Below are 17,777 nucleotides of genomic sequence, written 5' to 3' on the forward strand. Positions count from 1 at the left end.
CGGCACGAGAAATAAAATTAACTTGCAACGTGTCAAGGAAGTTTATGGACAAGATCCTCAGGAAGTCACCATGCTGGGATGTTTCAGTGGGGCAAAGGGAGCGAGAAAGGGCAGGATAACCCATCCAACCTGCATGTTTTTGGGGACGTGACACTCGGATCCAAGGCTACAAGCAATGAAAGCTCATTCAGTCTCTGCAAGGACCAGGGCTGGTGCTGGCCCAAGGCACAGCGAGTTACTGGAACGCATCCATTGATGCAACTGGGCTTCGCACCAGGTGCTATACAGATCTGGAAACATACTTAGATTCCTATTCTTAGGCATCCATGTGCTTTCTGGCATCCTGCGAGGGGCCTACCTGCATTTTTTGGAGCTACAGTACTTCAGGAATCCAGTTCTAGACCTCTAAATTCATAATGAAATTATTAGCGCAAAGCCCCAGTGGAGTTTCGCACATGTTCCCAAATCATTTCAACGGACGCTACGGTTTACACACAAGATTTATCTCCCCCAAAATAACCATGAGCAAAAACGCATTTGCTAACTGAACAAGAGGCCCGCGCTCAGCTGTAACGGTGCTGCAAACTCACATTTCAGCCCTTTCAGATTTCAACATCGATTGGAAACTGCACGCGGATGACACCAAAGTTTGCCTTTCCAGCAGCATTTGTAAGGTGCTGTGCATTCCATCAGGCAATCCGCATTTCCATCCATGGGCAGTCGCACGGTGGGTACAGGTGAAGCAGTGCTGTTTATTACTATTTCCACGTCATAAAATAAATGCATGCAATGTTTTACAGCGTGTAAAACACTACCTGAACCACAAAAATCTCTACCACGGGGGCCTTAAATATTAAAAGCATGCTTAAGCACAGCTGCTGGCGAGACAGAGAGGGGTAGAGGTGCTCTTATTAAGTTAAGGCAGAGCTGGAAAGCAAACCGAAGCGGGCAGTTGTGCCTGATCCTGAAGGCAGCTCTAAAGTAGGCCAGCTTCACACTAAACATAGAATCATTAGTGTTGGAGAAGACCTCTATGATCACCAAGTCCAACCATCCACCCATCATCAGTGTTGCCCACTAAAACATACTCCTAAGTATGGCTTAGTAATTCCCATCAAAAGAGAACATGGGCAAAAGGAGAGCCTGTTGGCTGGCATTACAGTCTCAGGTCCTTTTCAAGAAACAGGACCCAAAAATGTTACCTTTGACCACCCAGTGGAGAAATCAAGGCATTGCCTGGATACGCAACTTGCTCAGTGCTCAGCAGCCCCACAAAAGCAGAGGTAGCTGCAAGGGAACCAAAGTCACATCCAGGTCCTCCAGCCACAAAGCGCACAGACACAAGACTGACAGAACAGAAGACAAGCTGGAAGGAAAAATACCTAGGTAAGGGAGATGTCTGGGGCCTCCGAGCTCTCCTGTGGATGTTTGTACATCCAAAGACAAAACCTCTGCCAGCTGAGTCCTATTTATTCGCAACTTGTCAAAACCACGCAGTCAGAAAGAACTGTTGTTTTGGCATCTTGAGCCACGTTTCACCATCAAATTCCAGGGGAAGATTAAGTTACTTAAAAAAAAATAATCTTGAATGTTCTCATCTATTTCTTTTTGTTTTTCTTAAATAGAAGCCGTGTTAAATTGATAAGCACAGACAGCCTTTCAGAGCTTCCCCAGCTGCTCTCACTAAAGTGAATATAACTCACCAGCCCCTCTCCTGGTCTTCTTCCCAAGGGAAAAACCCTAATGCCTTCCTCAGGTGTGCTGAAGAAGCTTTAAACCTTAACAAACCTCACTGTTAAAGTCAGGACGTTCCCATGTGGTGTGGGTGGCAGTAAGATTAGGCAGTTTAATACTCGATGTGCATGCTTTTAATACCCACCCAAGCCTCAAAACCAACACAAAGATGAGAAATTTGCTCAATTGGTGAGAAATGGGCTTGAGAAGGAGCCTCTGAACTTTGCTTAAAGAAACAATCATGGAATCATTCAGGTTGGAAAGGGCCACTGAGATCATTGAGTCCAACCATCAACCCAGTGGCAGAATGCTTCTGCCAGCATAGGAAGGAAGAGTCCCTCCTGCCCTTCCTTCCAACCACGAAGCCCCACTGCACACCCAAGCTCCAAACTGCTTTCCAGACCTCCTGATGCCTCTTGCTTCTTACAGTACTTCAAAGAGCAGCGGAGAACATCCATACTCAGCAGTGTCCTGATGGGAGGAGAGATCTGAGCTACTTCTGGAACCAAGCCACCTGATGGGCTTTTAGCATCCAGCCTAGCATCTGCATCCAGCACCACACAACCAAGTACTGAGAGCTTGATGTCTATGCAGTGCAGGCATGCCCCATGCTCCTTTCCAGCTACGTCTCTTAATTTTATGCCTATTTATTAATATATGCTTGATAACACCACGGAAAACCCAACAGTTGATAAGATAGAGGTTTCAATGCCCAAGAATGACCAGACAGCCAGAATCCACACCCTATCTGTGGCTTTTCAAGTTGACTTCAAATAATTCCTAAAGACATTCCTGGGAACCAGTTCTGCCCAGGGTCAGACATGCACCCAATGAAATGAACTGTGCCCAAGCCATTATACTAAGCAGCAAGTATATATATATACACACATATGTATATATGTATATATCTTCCCTAGTCAACAGAGCTTCAAATCCAATTAAAAACTCCATCAGGCTGCAGATGTGACCTGAAGTGGCAAGTCTGGCAGCGTTCCTGTTCTCAGAGCAAAGCACCACAAGGAGTGCTGTTGTTGGGAATTCTGCCACTGGAGGGGGGGGGGGGGAGGAAAGAAGAAAAAGAAGGAAGAGAACAAACACTTAAATCTTTGTCATCTTCCTGTCTGTTAGCATTGAGATTCTGTTGTTTGCACAAGCTCCTGGCACAGACCCAGCTCTCTGCAGCATAAATACAGCCACAGAACATCAGGCTTTTCAGAAGCTGTTCCTTCCGAGTGTGTTAATGTGGCTTTTCAGGCAGTGTGAGATGGAGAAAGCCTACTGTCAAGGCATCCTATGTCAGTCTGCTTTACATAAAGCAGCACGAAGCAGCAGCCAAGCTGTCTCGATTTCTGACTCCAACTTCAGTGTTCACCAGTCTCATTGGAAGCCCATTGCCTGACAGTCTGACAACAACAGGGTTGTTGAAATTAGAGATGCTCGGGTCCTTTCTAAGGAGGTTTGCAGACAGATTCCCAAAGCTCGCCTTGCAGCTGCCCCCGAGGTTTGCCTGGCTGTTCTCCCAAGCACTGCATGCATCTGGGCTATCACCAGCTTCATTAACATTTCCAAGGGAGATGGGTCTAAACCAGAAGATCGGATCCAAATATCCTCCAAGTGGATGTGAAATCCAAACCAAATAACTTAAGTTCCACATTTGTCCCTCTCTCCTCTCGCAGGAGGAAACTCCACCTACCAACACCTCTAAAACTGGAAGTACTTTAACATCTAGGTCTGTCTGCTGCAGACATCAGCATAACCAAGCCAAAGCAGAGATTGAACTTTAGAAGGAAATTAGCCACGTAGCAAAGGATCTGGATGAGGACCAGGAGACCAGAGTCAGTTCCATACAGCTGTCCAGGGTTAATCTCCGTCAACTTGCAAACAATGCATGCCCACATCAAGCCCAATTTGTGAGCAAAGATATCTTTACAAAGCAAACAGTTCAAACTCAGCAATCAGCAAGAAGGAAAACACTCAGACTCGTACACTTCAGATGTGCCTGACATGGGCCTCGGAGCAAACTAAGATTTGGAAGCCTGACAACTTTTTGTCATGTGGGCACACTCGGTTTTGGATTTGGAGTCAACAACTTTGGCTGATCCATAAATCCCATCCAAAACTGAGAGCACAATAGGTTGACATCTGAGTAAGCTCTCGATAATCAAAGTAGCAGATGCTCATCCAAGGCAAGCAGTCTATGAAGATTTGTCTGTCAGTGCTTTTTAAGGCTTCCCAATAAGCAAGCTTAGCAGTTTTGCAGCCGCTAAGCTTGCAACAAAAGGATTTTTCCCATTAATGCTGCCAAACGTTTCAGCTTGCAGAACAGGAGTTGAAAAGCAGCAGCCAGGTTACACCTGCAAACATGTAACTGAGTAACGAGCACAATTAATTCTCCTCCAACAGCATCCACATGTCTGCCCGAGGTCTGTTTGAGATGATTATCATAAAGGCATCATGTTGGCAATGCGTTATCAACCACCATCTATTCTGGACCCTCTCCAGTTTAATCATTATATAAACACTCACACATATATATATATGATTGATTTTAGGTTTAGACCAGACACAACAGAGCACAGAAGCAGAGCTCCACCTGGTTTGCTCAGTGATGCAACCCCCCCCCAACACACACACACACACAAAGGTTCTTGATGACATTGAGCTCTTCCATTTACGTACGTGCAGCAGACATCAAATTTATGTTCTTCTTGAAACTATTCACACAAGCAGCAAAACCAACAGAGGAATCCAGCATCCTCACAGCATCTTAAAAACCCAGAAATATTTATGATCAGGCGCTGGGCCTCTTAATAGCTGAAAGAAGTATTTCATAGATGGGCTGGAGAATGCTCTTTACAAGACCTGCTTGACTTCCCATTGGGAATTCAGCATCTGAACCAGGAACGAGTTTTAAAATTACATAATAATTCATAAAAGAAAAATATGGCACAAATACTGCACTTACAGAAAAAAAATCATAGCTTTAATTAAAAGGGAAACATATAGAGGTCTTATCAGGGCTTTTGGCAAGGAAGAGTCGATGCGTTCAGTGTTATACAGCCACAATATACTGCAGTTGGGGTTTTTTTTCTGTACTTCAATTTATCTGCCCTGAGATGCATTTCATAAGCAGGGAGTTATTGGAAAGCTCGTACTCTGCGTTTGCTTAAAAGAATAAGATGGATAACCCCATTCACTAAGTATCTTTTAATCGCATCAATCCAAGCCCATCCCCTCGAGGTCCTTATCCTGAGTTACCCTATGGAGGTGAGCAGGGGCCATCTGTCCCTTCCCTTACAGCAGAGCTCAGCTTGTCCTCCTTGGGACTGGGCAGCTCAATTCAGACCATTTTTCTTCTGTTGGGGAAAATTCTGTGTACAGCCTGATGAAAGCAATCAGAGCTCTCTGGAGCATGCCCGAGTAGGACAAAGAAGCTACAAAGGGTCTGGAGCACAAGTCTTACGTAGTATGAGACAGTATGTATGTAAGGACAGTATGGTGGGATGAGGATCGTAGAGGTCTTTTCCAGCCTTTATGATTCTACAATCACATAGGAAGGCACATGCATTGCTGCCCCATCCCACTGCTTGGTGTTCCCATTTCTACCCATCAGAGTTCCATCTCTGCTGACTCATTACAACAATTCCCTGCAAAACCATCCCATTTTTGCTCTCCCAACTCACTCCAGCTACCATCACCACCTCCTGGAAGGGTGGGAAGCCATGCATGTTGTCTATGGCCACGCAACGCAGCAATCCCATTTACAAGAGCACTTCAAATCAAAGAAACAAATCAGACCTCTATACTACCGCCTCACTACCACATCCCAGCACTCCAACCAGTGACTAACAGCACATTCAAGCAAAGGTTATGTCACCCTAAAGTTATTTCACAACAGGGTTTCCATGCCCCATGTGCCCCTTGCAGCACAGCTCAGCAGGGATTTGCTGTCTGATCCCACGGAGCAGGACGGAGTTACAGAAGCCCGAGGATGACTCACATCACACAGATCAGTCTGAGCTTCTGGATTTTATTTTGATTCCAGCAAAATATTCGGCTTGCCCTGCAGCAAACCTATTAGTCACGCTCGCTTCTGGGAACAGTCAGAGTCCAAAAGGGATCAAGAGTTATATGTGGTTTCCCTCTTTGATTTGATTATTATTCATCAGCGGTGAAATTCTTTCCTCCGCAGAATCCCTATCTATCATGCATCCCTCCGATGGAATATAGGTCACCTAATTTCACCCTTGAAGAAACAAACAGTTGCTGAGAAAAAGAAAAATCCCTTTCAGATTGCTGAGAAACTTCTTTAGAACAGCAGGAATGGCGGCTCCTTCGCCCCACGGCCCAACTCAGCCTCATTTTAAGTCAGAAATACCCCAGTGAAAGCACTCGGTCCCCATCCTTTGAGGGGAGATCTATCCAGGGAGCACAGAAACTATTCAAAACAGGCGAGCCCTATTAGCATGGAGGTAAAATAAGACCCAGATGCTGGCGAAGGGCTTTAGCAGGACCCTTGGGCCGTTCCGCGCGCGCAAATGACTCGTTGCATTTATTGCAGCAAGATTCAGCAGAAATAAAGCTGTCTGCCGTAACAGATGGATATGACCTCTAACAAAATGGATCTCAGAGGAAGCACGTGCGCAGGGAGGGATGCTCTGCGCAATGCGTCCAAGGGGACAGCAGTGAGGTGTGCTTATTAATGATCAAAGCAATAAGAAGATAAACCCCGCTTCCAGCCATGGGTGCTGGCAGGGGTCCTCGCTCATCCCCCAGGCTACCACCATCTCCATGTAGGCGCTTTCATTTCCTCTCCTTTCATCACCACCAGTGGTTCCCATTGAACCACCTTCCAGCACAACCTGAGAACAGGACGGGATGCTTTTTATGGTGGAAGGATCACCGCTTACAGAAAAACACCATTAAAAGCAGCGCTGTTTCGTACAGATTACTTTCCCTGGGACGGCAGGAATGTGAGAAGTTTTCACAGTTTTAGTTGGACGCCGAGTACCTTTGCATTAGAAATGTAAATAGGAACTTAATCTGAGCCAGATTCTTTCCCAAAGAGAGAGAATCCCCAAGACTTCCTCCAACCCATCCAGATTTTATCTCGCTGCTAACGCGGCGAACTTCTGAGCTACCAGCAGCAGCGAGACAAGAAATCTCCGTGGGAAAACAGCAGCTTGCTTCAGACCTCCTCACCCAGCATCCCTGCCCTTCAGACCCAGCATTGGTTAGCAACACGCGTGGCATTTCTCTCTAAGCAATTCAGCCCAGTCATGTCTTTGCGGCATCTGAGAGCTACACCGCAGCTTGCACGTAGTCGGCACGGTGAGGGTGGGATGATGGGTGAGCCCATAATAAAGAACAGGCTATCTGCAGTTTGCAGGCAGCGTCACAGCCCAAGTGGCTTGCAGGAAGGCAAAGAGAAGTCCTGCAAGCCGATTGCTTGAGCTCTACTTCCTACCCATTTATACAACCTTGCTGGGGCTGCAATCACACGGGCTACAAAGTGAGCTGAATTAGGTCAGTGCATTCCAACAGGCGTACAAGTTTGATTAAGTTTGACCTACTATTATGTCTAAAGCCTGGAGAGGTGAAATGATGTCTTGGTAGACAAACTTCAGTGCTTATCCTGCAGGTCCATTATCACAGAACCAATAAGGATGGAAAAGACCACCGAGATCACCCAGTCCAACCATTACAGCAATACTGATGACTGAAAATGCATTTCCTGGTGGAATTTGGGAACAAGAGTAAAGAAATCAAGGATTCAGAGTCACTTCATTTATACCAGAGCCAGAAATATCTTTCAGTTGCATAGAGGAGTTTCTGTTTTCCACCAATCAAAGCATGATTGATAGGGAAGGGCCTGGAAGAAAATGGGCACTGAGCAGCATTAACTGCATCCTGAGTACCCAAATCTGTGCTTCACATTGAAAGCTGTGGCCACAAAGCATCCAAACTTCAAAAGCAAGAGTGCCCTCAAGCTCTGTTTTCCAGTCTGTTTTGCCCATGGGCATCATGCACAAACATCTGCAGGTTCATTGCATGGATTTATACACACAAGGGATTGCACAAGCAATTAAGAGCTTCATGCTACATAAACTGGTGCATGCAAACAAATGAATGCACATCCAGAACCCCTCGGATTCCATCTTCAAAACCCAGGTTGGCAATTACTGCTGTTTGTGAGATGCAGTGCAGGGGAAGATTCTTGTTTTACAGCCTCGGACAAAGGAGGAGATTAGGGAGAAGAGCACTGTAATGAATTCTGAGAGGAAGAGCCATGCATAATTTCGTGCCTTGATCTGTTCTAAAGCACTTCCAGAAGACGGCCTTTTTGTTTTCCAGACTGAGCAATAGTTATAAATAGTTATAAAATCAGAGTACACTTTGCTACAGCAACAAATAAATGCATATTTCTAAAGGAAAGGAAAAAAGAGAGAAAAATCCAGCAAAGCGAAGCTTAATTTTTTCCCCTTCTTTGTAGCTTCAGCTAGATTTGCAGAGCATGCACACGTTTGCATTTCATGGCAAAGGGTGAGCAGCACAAAGAACCTTTGATTGCAAGGCTCCCCCAAACACCAACACCCCCACAACCACCCGGCAGGGCTCCAGCTGCAAACACAGAAAACCCATTAAAGAGCAAACAAACAAACAAAACCCCAAAACACACACAAAACCCAGCCAGAAAACTGCCAGAACCATCCCAACTCCCCCTCACCGCCTGCTCTCTACAGGGATGAGCTGCAGATGCTGCGGGCTGATAGGAATAAGGCCAGGTCCAGCCCAAGCTCTCCCTCCTATCCCTTTGGGAGCAGGAGGTGGGATGGGGAGCACAGACAGACCCTGAGGTGTGTGGGGTTCACTCTGACCTCACTGTGCTCCCAAGCCCAAGCTTCCCATTGCTACGTGGGTGGTAGAGCTTGGTGGTCCGCAGCGAAGCCATGGAAGACCCTCACCTTGGAGATCAGCACCCTCGTAGCTCCATGCTTTTTCCATTTGCCATGGGATTCTCCTGCTTCTCCTTGCTCAGCTTTGCTTTCAGCTGCACCCAGACCTCATTCCCCATTACAGCAACCCTGCTCCTACACCCCACGTGTTTGCTGAATGAGGACCACGCACAGCTTGGCTGACACAAGCGCTGTGGATCCAGAGCCAGCAGCAGCTCCTGGGACCATTCCTGCTGCCCACTCAGCCACCAGCAGGACGGGACCTCCAGCCGTGGCAGCAGGAAGACACGTCATCACTGCAGGGTCCCCAGTGGCACCGACACCCCTCCCACTGCCCCACTTTCACCCCAAGCAAACGCACACCGGTGCATAGCAAACCATCCTGAACTTGAACACCAATAAAACCCATAGCATCTCATTGCATGCGTCATCCCCCAAGCACTCCCCAACTGCTAAGTGCTTTCCTGGTTTACAGAAGCAGCCTGGAACTCTCCCAAAGGCTGCAAATGAAAAGCATGGTATGGCAGATGCAGCCCACCTCCCCCTGCAGTGCTGGAAGGCTGTGCCAAGTGCTATGAACAGAGGACAGGGCACAGCTTGCTATGTTGAGTACAGAGCATGTAGGATGCTCAGCAATGGTCTCAGATCATGCCAGCCATGATCAACACAACCACAAGGAGCTCTGATACAACACTTTATACTGTTCAGTTGGCACAGAACACATTAGTTGGGGAGTTCAGACACCTTTAGAACACACCACCAACTGCATTATCCTGCCCTTCCTCATCCCCTAAGCCCAACCAAAAGCATTACCCATGAAAGATCAGACCCAATCCTCTGCTCCCACCCAACGACAGCCTGCATCTCACCGCAGCCCTGCATTTGCAGCAGCTTTGGTGAACACACAAGATGAATGGGCTCAGCGATTACTCCCACTGAACCTATAAAAGGAAAGGTTGGAGATTTTTCTTCTCCCCTCTCTCTAAATTGCTCCATACATCAGTAACCACAAAGCAAACAATTGCCATCTGCAGAGACAGTGTTCTCCTTGCAGGAAGGAGAGGGGGTGTGCAGAGTGCTCTCAGGAGAGGGCTCAGCTGTTGAAGAGGATGTTCTAGTGAAAAGCAATTAAAGCCGGGTAAGAGAAGTGCTTTTTTCTCCTTCTGTTGTGCTTTGGGGTTTGCACATACTGGTATTTGTTCCTGGGAAATTGCTAGAGGGTGACAACAGGAACCCAAATAGCCGAGATCCACCACCTGCACTGAGTAGGATGGGAAGGGTGAAGGATGTGCCCAAGGCTGAGCACTAAGCCTGCAGCTCTGCTCCCCACCTGCTGTCTCTCCTCAGAGGAAGATTTTCCCTCCTGGTGCAATTTCCCCCTCCACGCTTCTGCATATGGGCACCAAGATAAGGTGGAGCCTGTACACCAAAGAGCAGAATGGCCACGTTTTCCCCCCTAATTGATTGCTACACAATTAACCAGCACTGCTCAGCTGTTAACACCTGTTGTCAGCCCAAAAGACACCAACAAATACCTCATTTTCACAAGAGCACAGATCCAGATGCTCATCACCCTGATTCCACTTTTCCCTATCAGCTCCAGGAAGGCTTTGTGTTCTCCCCACCATTAAGAGAGTAGGAAATTGGAAGTTTCAACACAGCATTCAAGGCACACACCATGTCCCCAAGTCAAAAAGTTGGTTGTCCCTTAGGTGAGTTAAAGCTTGAAAGCCTGACCAAAGGGCTTTAACAAAACTTAAACACAGATAAACCAAATTTCTGCTGAGAGACATGCAAGGTTTCAGTTATCTGAACAAGTGCCTACTGCAGCATAAATGCATTAAGGACATTAAAATCACCATGAATTTAATCCAAATGTAATAGGACTGACTTAGGCATGCACTGTGCAATTTGGTACTCACTCTATTTTTGTTATGCAAGATTGCTAATAATGCTCACAAAGTGAAGTTCAGACATTCAGGTTTTGCTCCTTGTGTTTCACTATAGATAGAAAGAGAAGCAATTTGCAGAGCAAGTTTCACTTACAATATAATTCAACCAAACCTGAGCATGAAGAAGAGAATCCTTCTTCTTTCCAATTCTTCCCCTTCCACACTGAACAACCTACCCCTAAATTCACCTCCTCCTGAGCAGTCTGCTCTGGCCAGCTGTACTTGAATTCACTCTTCTTATCCTACACGAGATGCACGTTTCTATCACCCAAAGCCACAATCTTGCTTACACACAGCTTGGTAGGATGAGCAGACACCAAAAACGACCCATACCCTGAATGACTCCTATGGCTGCTGTTCAACTGATGGCTGAGCAACCTCAAAAAGCTTTTTTCTCTTTGAGGTTAGAAAACCCATTTGCTTTTGGGCTTGTCAACTTCTACCCCACTCTGGGAATCCATGGAATTACAGCCATAGTCCCGACCACAGGAGGTTCAACCACGTGGTGCCTTACAAGAAGTCATGAGGAAAGACAGAGCCCTGCCTGTGCAAGGCATTAAGCAAAGCGGAGCAGAGCATGACCCAACTTACCACCAAGATACTCCTTTTACCTTCAAACAACGGTTCATGTGTCCTACAGGCAAAAACCACCGTGACCACAAGTCTGCTAAATGTGAACGGTTGCATGGAGAGGTCCTGTTACAAGCCATGGAGGTCTGTCATGGGGTTACAGATGGTTTATAGCCTCACTGTTCTTCAGGGTAAAAAAAAAGAGACCTCTGGAAAGTGTGCAAAAAGAAAATCATATGCACCTTTTAGTTATAAATATCACTGACCCAAACTGTGAGGTCCTTCTGCTGGCAAGTGGTCAAGGCACTCAATGTAAAGAAACGGGATCGAATGCAGTCTTGGTGGGGAACTTTCTGAATGAGAGAAAACATGAGCCCTCTTCCAAAGCCACCCAGCTCAGATGTGAGTTATGAGCTCATTGGTGATGTGAGAATAAAAGACGCTAAAAGAAAAACAAGAAAACAAAACGTAGGTGGTAGCACTGAGGTCAGAGACAGGAGGAAAGGGAAACAAGAATCAAAGGGCAAAAGGCAAGGGGAAAAGCTTTCCTCACCCACATATCAGACTCAGTAATACTATTGGGGGAGTTCATGGACACCCTTTGTACAAGCAAACCCAAAGCTTGTGAACAGAAGATTCCCATTGAAAAGCTGTGTTTATTCCTGCAAAGCATCGACATTAATGAAATCAGGGGAAGTTCACAACAGCTACACTTTTCTTTGTGTAACCAATGGTAGCTTAGCTGGTATCCTGAAAATATCCAAGTCAACATTGCCCCTTTTTGGTGACATTTTTAATTGACATCATGCTACAAAACTATCCTACCAATCCCAGCCAGGGCCTTTTCTCCTTCATGTATAGGAACTTCTCAAGAAGGACTTTGTTTTTCAGCTGTTTACAGCCATCTTCCATTCACAAGCCAAGGCCTCAGCAGGGCTGGCTCATAGGAACCAAGGATTCACCAACAGTCTTCCTTACAAAGGGTGTTTTTATGCTCGGCGGATGCATTTGGTTTTATTAAAAGTGATAAATGTGATCTGGAGAAGGTTCCGTTTCCAACCAAAGGCACAGAGGAGAAAGGATGCAACTCAGGAAGGATGCAGCTGAATGGAAAGAAAGCTGAGGAATAAGTGACAGCACCATAACACGTTTATCACTTCCCAGCCTGTTCTTGCCAGTTTTGCCTACTCTGAAAGAGGATAAGGATTCTGGGAGAGCAGGAATAAAAATCCAATTCAATTAAAAATAAATACATAAGGAAAGGTTTCCTTCTGTTAAGCCCGATTGAATTTCCGCAGTGGGAAGGCAGGTCGGGGTGATGTCATCCCACCTCCTGCTTTCCATCAGTTGGACACATGGAGTGTGTATCACTGCTTAGAGGGGAAAGCCCAGAGCAGCCATGCATCACAGGCAGGCTGGGGAAAGGAAACAAGCTGATTTTCCTATTCCAATGCAAAGCATTAACTGTGAGCTGCTTGCATTCAGGTACCACTTTGCTGCCCCTCGCTGCCCTCATGATATAGTGATAAATTATAGGAATAAAAGCTCAAAGCCAAATCAAAACCTCAATTAATCCTTAAGTCTTCCCGATGGATCATCCCACGGAACTGGTCTTTCAGAGCTGGATCTATGCTGGAGTGTGCCCTGGATCCAACAACTCACTGCCCTGAGGACACAGGTTCCTTCCCTCCCTCCACCCTTTCCTGATTAGGACTGGCCTGGCTGGTTTGAAAGGATGGAAGAGGAGGCGGAAGGCTTTGAAGACATTTACTGTGCAGCATCTGTTACCAGCATGTAGTTTCCTGGAGCCAGCACTGCACCTCTACCAGAAATACCCTGAACTTCATTTGAGGAAACAAGTGCTGGAGCGTTAGGATTAAGAAGTCTGTTTCAGTGCAAGCATCAGTATGAGCCCTGGGCTCAAGGCTGTGCCTCTTAGCAAGCTGCCTCCCCATAGGAAGAATTGGCTTTTCTCCCATGCTCTCTGGAGATGCTGGCCCCTGCAAATCCACCCCACACCAATGCAGCCATTGGGGTTATAGGAACCAGCTGCATGGCCTATGGAGCAGGGCACTGAGCCTGGCACCCATCTCAGCCACACTTGGCTGCTGAGTGCAGGGGTCAGCCCAGAGAACAGGAGGGATGCTGGCACATATGACATCTGCACCACAGTCATTTTGGGGATACCTGTGGAGGAAAATGCCACCTGAGCATCTGTCTCTATCCCTATGTGGTGCTGCAGACATTGCCCCAGAGCCAGAGCTCTGTGCTCCTGCACTAGCTGAGCACATCTGGGAACGCAGCTACCGGGAACAAACCAACAGCTGGAGCAGGAAATTAAGAGCTGAACGAGATCAAACTGCCACTCTGGAGCTCCGCCAGCCTCGGGAAGCTTCAGAGCATAATTAGAAGTGCAAAAGGTTTTGTTTGCTACAACTCGGAGACAAAACACGTCTAACCTTATCTGAAAGGATTGCTGCAAACCCAAAGCAGAGCCTGTGCTTCCCAAGCAAACACAGAGGGGACCAAGAAAACAGAACCAGAGACAGTTCATCCCAGCGTTAGCTTCTCACAATTAAATCCGCGTGCGTTTGTGCAGAGCGGCTCACTGAAACTTAAGCAAATAGCAGCAAACCTCAAAGAACAGGAGAAATCTCAGTGCATCCCCAAAGTATGCAGCAGCCGAGGGTTGCAAAGATGCCAACTGGCAGGAAACGAGGAGGGAACACAGTATTCCTAAGAAACCTCCTCATTTTTCCCATTGATGAGTCGGGCCAATCTAAAGGAGCTCAAACCTTTCCCCTAAATCAGGGTAAAGAGGGAAAGAAAACACTGTAATTTCAAAACGAGCAGACCACACACTAAAAGAGAAATTAAAATAGTAACGGAGAAAGCAAGCCTACGTCTCTTCCATCTTTCCTTGCTGCACTGTTTGCTCAGGATTCCCTGTATGGGAGGCATCCATTCCAGCTCTGCCCATGGCCCACTCCAGCTGGCTCAACACAATGGCTGTGGTCAATGCTCACCTCTGGGCAAAGCCCACAAGCTTTGGGACAAAGGCAATGAAGGAAATGGCAGAAAGGAAAGAGAAGCCACTGTTAGAGCACAAGTCCACAAAGTGCAGAATGACAAAGGTTGGAAAAAGACCTTGAAGATCACCCAGTCCAACTATGGATCTGTCCCACATGAAGCCAATTCACAGCAAACCAAATGCAACTGTTTAGCTGCTGTTTTGCCAAGGGGAAAAGCAGGAGTAAGGAGGGATTGGATGGAGCTGCTGGACCAGAAGGACAAACACAGCTCCGAGCACAGAGAGGTCTCCCAGACTGACCTGGAGAAGGCAACAGGGAGAAGTGCCGTGCTGTTGGCTGTAATCTCAGAGCTCACCTGCAGGATGCAGCAAGCTGCTGCCTCACCAGGGAGAAAAGACAGACAAATACCTTCCACAAACCCACTAAGGATCAGCAAACCAACGGCAGCTCTTAGAGACAGCTTCCTCAGACACAATAGGTGGAGCCAGTCGCAGCCAGAGAATCACTTCTGCAAAACCCATTCCAGAAGCAGCAATTGCTCAAACCCACAACCCAGCAGCTCCGAACACTTACACAGAGGCAGCAGCTGCTCTGCTCAGGGAAGGAGTCAGAAAACAGCCTCAGGTCTGGACTGGATCGCTTTGCTGCAGCACAAAGAGCCCCAGCAGGTCTCCCAGAGGACCTCACACAGCGGTGATGGTGTCACCTCCAGCCATGTGCTGCCATCTCCCCAGCTGGGTCTTGCTGGCAGATCCTCCCCAGCTGCAGCGCTGATGCTGCTGAGTGCCCCACAGAGGTGCTCAGAGCTCCCTGCTCTGCTCGGGGAGCTGCAATCCACCCAGGACACCGATGCCTCCAAGCCCTGCTGCATCTGCCCTCACCCTATTTAAACGCCTGCCCTGGTACCACAGGCAATTTCTCCTCCTGAATTCCTTGCATATTTCCTCTAGGTCCAAAAATTAGCCAAATCATTTCAGAGGGGAAAAAAAAAAGAAGCAGCAAACCACAGTGTACTAACCAGGAGGTGATTATGCTGTGCCTTGCAGCCCATATGCTGTGCTCTGCTGCCATCAGAGCTGTCAGAGGCAGTCCCAGCACAGCTTGTTTGTTTGCTCTGGTGCTGCTAGCCTTGATTTCAGAGCAGAGAAATAAAAGCAAAAGGGAAAAAAAATGAATAAATGAAAACAATAATAATTAGTTTGCATACAGAAGCGTTACAGTGTATGAAATATGAGTGGATGCTGGCATGCTTTCCTGAATCACAGCCCTAGTTCTGTCGCCCCTTGCGTGCATTTGCCCATGGCAAGCTGGGATCCAGGCTCACATGCACTTCACAGCAGCTCATACAGCATCGAGCTGCTCCTGCTGCTGTTCTCAGGAGGCACAGAGGGATGCTCGCCACCCAAAGGGAGTCCACAGTCAAGCAAAACCCTTCTCGCCACTCCACTATTCTAGGAGAAATAAGCTGATGCCAAAGCTGTGGCCACAGCGCGCACTGGTGGAGCATCTGAGCACCATGGGAACCCCCGACCCCATGGGGGCATGGCTCTGAGCTCACCCAGGTACCATATCACTGATGCAAGAGGAAAGCCAAAGGGAGCCATCACACCAAGGGCAATGAAGCTTCAGCAGCTGCCCTAGGGCAGCTCCACTAACACCTGCAGCACTCTGCAGGATGGACGAGCCATGAGATACATCCCAAGCCTGGTGCAAAGAGCTCAATTCCAGGAGCTCTACGAGCCCTACTCCATTCCCCCTCCCAGCAACACTTGCTCTGACCCACAGCTCCCCAGGCAACCACATCTGTTTGCTTGGCTGTCTCAAGCTGCAGCACTGCCAAGAGAATGAGAACCTGGGGCACCTCCTGGCAGAGCCATTACAACGTCCCCCTTGTCCAAGCTGGCACCAGCCCTGTACAACCCAACCACAGGCACAGCTCCTTCAGTAAGGAGCTCCAACCCTTTGGCAGAGCCCTGCACTGTCCTGCATAGGAGGATTCTGCCTGTCTGCAGCATCCTTCACATCACCGGAGGCATCAAAGAGGGTGTGATGTGGTTTAATGGGGCAGGGGAAAGCTCAAAGGATCCCTTCTGCAGGTACACAGGCCCCTTGTACACAAATGGTTTTAATCCATAGATCACCTTTGCTTCTTAGTTTACACTGATGGCTTCACTTGACCTCTGCATACACAAATGGTCTGAAAAGTTCCTCCAAGCCACTTATTTACACCTACAAACCGCCACTTTTTATTTCACTTAAAACACCAGAGCGCAGCCAGCGATGCTGTATTATGATAAGCCCCAGGACCAAAATGTTTGTTGGGTTCAGGGAGTATTTGGGATTGGAAATACCAACACCGGACAGGAGCGAGCCGGGATGCACCTTAAGGATCTGCCCTCCCTACAGCTGCACCACAGCCGTGAGGAAAGGGAAAGATCTGGAGACTGGGGAGACACAGCACTGGCCTTGCTATGCTTTCACAGTGGCTTTGCATTCTCCTCCTACCCTCCGTTACCTCATTTGCTCTTCTCTCTGCTCTCACTCTGCTTCTTGTTCTGCGTAGGTCCCACACTCAGCATGACAGATCCCAGCCACAGCCCCGGGCGCTTCCGTGGTTGCCATGAATATCGCTTTTAATCACCCAGATACACCCAAAGAGCCTCCACTGGGAGCTAAGCACTCCATCTCTTACACCACTTCCCCCTCCGCTATCTAACCGGTACCATACTGAGCAGAGCTCCCTGAAAGCACCTTGCCCAGACGTAGCGTAAAGAAAACTCTCAGCATCCACATGGAAAACCCTTTTTTTTGGCTGAAAACCTTTGAGCTCATTCTTAGCCTTGAAAGAATTCAGATTTGTGGGAAGTCTGGAGGGGGCTGGACAAGTCTACACCCAAATCAGACCCATCTCCTCAGATCCACATTGCTGTCCCATCGCTTCCCTTCCTGCCCAAACCCTGGGCACGTAACAAGGGATTTCCCACTGCTGGACTTCACGTTTCCATCTCATTCTGATCATCCCTGGCTCTGTGGGCTCCAACTCTTTTCTGATTGAATTACTACGCTCTCTCCCTTTCACATTTCTTCATGCTATTCCTGTCACATTCAGCCAGCACATGCAGCAGCACTGACCGTGGCTGTATTCTGGTTTCTGCACCCACCTGCAGAGACGGGAGTGAGCACAAGGATTAATCCAACACTTAATCCATCACAACACCTGGGGTCCTCCCCAGAGGGCGGGGGGAGTATTTTCTTCCTCCTACTCGCCTTCATGCCCCATCCCTGGGCTGCTTTTGCAATGGGAGCTGCCAGCTGGGAGCCCATCCCTGCCACGTCCCACCAGCTGGTTCACAATGCACACCCAACAAATGCGGCACTGCACAGAAATATCTGCTTTATCTTATGCACAAGAGCAGGGCTGCCAAAGCGTGCACACAGCTCCTGTGCTGATTGAATAAGCGTGTGCGTTTTGCTGTGAAAAATTAGCCCTTGGAAATCCCTGGCTGTGGGGAATCATGCTGGACATAGAGCCC

The 17,777-nt window shown here is 47.8% G+C and overlaps 1 protein-coding gene across 1 annotated transcript in view; it reads right to left on the reverse strand.

Moving 5' to 3' along the window:
• Window positions 1-14,856, reverse strand: part of ZNF469 (zinc finger protein 469) — a 121,768-nt gene extending 106,912 nt beyond the window's left edge. Inside the window, exon 1 of the mRNA XM_072346864.1 lies at window positions 14,818-14,856. The gene's annotated coding sequence lies outside the window, so the exon portion shown is untranslated. The remainder of the gene's footprint in view (window positions 1-14,817) is intronic.
• Between the last annotated feature and the right edge of the window lie 2,921 nt (window positions 14,857-17,777).

The sequence above is a fragment of the Excalfactoria chinensis genome, chromosome 11 (assembly GCF_039878825.1).
Source record: "Excalfactoria chinensis isolate bCotChi1 chromosome 11, bCotChi1.hap2, whole genome shotgun sequence".
NCBI lineage: Eukaryota > Metazoa > Chordata > Aves > Galliformes > Phasianidae > Excalfactoria > Excalfactoria chinensis.